The sequence below is a fragment of the Mixophyes fleayi genome, chromosome 3 (assembly GCF_038048845.1).
Source record: "Mixophyes fleayi isolate aMixFle1 chromosome 3, aMixFle1.hap1, whole genome shotgun sequence".
In the NCBI taxonomy this organism is placed as follows: Eukaryota; Metazoa; Chordata; class Amphibia; order Anura; family Limnodynastidae; genus Mixophyes; species Mixophyes fleayi.
In genome coordinates, this window is record NC_134404.1 from 165,853,416 (window position 1) to 165,856,074 (window position 2,659).

The window sequence follows — 2,659 nt, forward strand, 5'->3', positions numbered from 1 at the left end:
ACATAATAAAGAATAGCAATATAAAAAGGGAGAAAGTATCTGTATGTGGTTGTAAATTTGTTGCAGATAGATATTATTGCACATAAATTCCAATACGTATCACCTTCTATAGAGTTCCTAATTGGGTGATCTAACGCTAAGTTCCATATTGGACACGTATGAATTCCATATTTGATTGGAATGCTTGATTAATCTGCGTATTGAATGGATATAATCTCTTAGATACACTAGATTGCAGTCCAGTGATAGAATCTAACCCTATCAGCCTAACATGCTAATGCAATAACCTTATGTCTAAACTATGATGGTTAACATGATCTCCAATTAAAGAGGGGAGGGGATCTGGATAAAGAGGTGGCAAGAAGGATGGTAGTGTTCAAAAAGACAGAGGTGTCCAGTGATGGCATCCCTGGTGGTGTGACCTGTGGTATACAGCACTAGGCATTCCCAAAGCCTCCCGACTAAGGTACTTACCTAGCCCTACCTGGCTTTGCTTCCAAGTTCTGATGGGTTCAGGCTTATTCCAAGGTGGTATGGCTGTAGACATCAGGTCATAAAACCCCTATGGGATGATGGTAATACTAAATACAGCTCTGTATTTCAAAATCTTTGTTCAGACTTCCTGGGGCTAAAGTCTTAAGCTCATAGATCCACTTGGTCTCAATGGTGTTAAAGGTTATAATAAAATCATCTCCCCTCCAATTTCTGTTAACTTTTTGAACAGCGAAATATTGTAAGCAGGATGAATCTTTATTATGTTTGTGTTTGTAATGGGGCGATACACTATGTGTATCCAACCCTTCCTTTATATACACATGTGTTCCCCTATCCGGCTCTTAAGGGGTCTGATCATTCGGCCCACATACTGGTAATCACATGGACACCGTAGAACATAGATCACGTCCCTAGTGTCACAGGTAATTGTGTCCTTGATATTGTATATTTGTTGCGTTTGATTGGACTTGAACTCTGTAATAGGTTTAGTGCTTTTCTTTGTCGTGGATGAACATGCTGAACAACGGCCACAATAGTGGAAACTATTATGTTTCTTTGTCGTTGTTAAGGATGTTTGAATGGTGGATTTGAGTTCTGGTTTGATATGGTTTATGACTAATATTTTTTTCAGATCTGGTGCTTTTCTGAATGTTATTAGGTCCATATGTTCAACCTCTGTACATGCTAAGTCCAGGTCATCTTTGTTATAAAGTTAAGTCTCAAATTGGGATTTCAAGTGTTTAGCTTGTACCTTGTAGTTGTTTATGTCTAAGCAGTTCCTTTCAATTCTTATAAAGTGGCCTTTTTCCAATATTGTTAAGCCATTGTGGATAATGATTGCTAGTGGCTAAAATATAACTGTTTACGTCTACCTGTTTATGGTTTCCAGTCTATTATCCTGTTTGTATATGGATAAATCTAGAAAATCAACCTCAGATTTACTATATTTAGTGGTGAATTTGAGTTCATAGGGATAGTTGTTAATATGGGTAATGAATTTAAGGAGAGATGATTCGTCTCCATTCCAAATAAAAAATATGTCATCTATATAACGTCACGGTTGGACCATATCGCCTCATCTTCCCATTTGCTCATGTGAAGGTTGGCATAGCTTGGAGCGAACCTGGTCCCCATGGCGGTGCCTCTAACTTGCAGGAAGAATTGTTCCTGAAACCAAAAATAATTATGTTGAAGTATGATTAATAGCTTCCATAATGAATTCAGTTTGCTCCAATGGAATAGCCTGATCCTGTGTTAAATTATATTTAATACTTGCTAGTCCTTGTGAGTGGTCAATGACCATGTACAGAGACATCACTTGCGACCAGCCAGTAATTAGATTGCCACGTAATGTCCTGTAGAATTTGTAAAACTTGCTTAGTATCTTGAAGGTGAGATGCCTGTTGTTTCACATACTTTTGTAAAAAATTGTTTAAATATTGAGAAAGATTTGCTGTTAATGATATGATAGGATGGAATTACCAGATGTCGAACATTGAGAAAATCATATTCTTTTTTTTAGTGAGAATACCCTTATGAAAACCATTTGTAACCATAGTCTTAGTTCTTGATGAGTCTTGGTGGGGTCAGATTTAAGTGTTCGGTATGTGTCTGAGTCCCCTAGGAGTGTATGAGCTTCGGCATTGTACTGGCTTCTATCTAGAATCACAATCCTCCCCCCATTATCTGCATAACTAGTTTTTCGAAGGCTTGAACGAAAGGACCCTTAATGTAAGAGGGGTTGAAAATGGACTTGGGTCTGAGATTGGTATGTACATGTTGGCTGGTAATGGACTGACTATAAGGGTCGACTGTGGCGATCGGTGTTCTTAGGAAATATTTCCTAAGTGCAAGCTTCCTGGTAAATCTGTGTATGTCCAGATAGGTGTCGAACTTAGTCAGTTGGTTAGTGGGCGCAAACTTGAGTCCTTTACTCAGAAGAGATACATGGGCAGGAGTTAATGGGTATGTGCTCAAATTAAAGATGCCTGAATTGGTAGTAACACTAGTTCGTCCATCATGTGAACTAATTTTTTGTTTCTTTTGGCCCCAACGGCATCCTCTTCTTCTGACTCCAACTTGCATTTTGTGGGATTTCGTGCTGTTTTAACTGGATGTATAGTGCCCAGGTTCACCTGGGGACCAGGATCGAAAGAAAGCCTAT

The 2,659-nt window shown here is 38.7% G+C and overlaps 1 pseudogene; it reads right to left on the minus strand.

Annotated features, from left to right (window-relative positions):
- Nucleotides 1-426: 426 nt before the first annotated feature.
- On the minus strand, nucleotides 427-545 carry LOC142146628 (5S ribosomal RNA; annotated as a pseudogene).
- Between the last annotated feature and the right edge of the window lie 2,114 nt (nucleotides 546-2,659).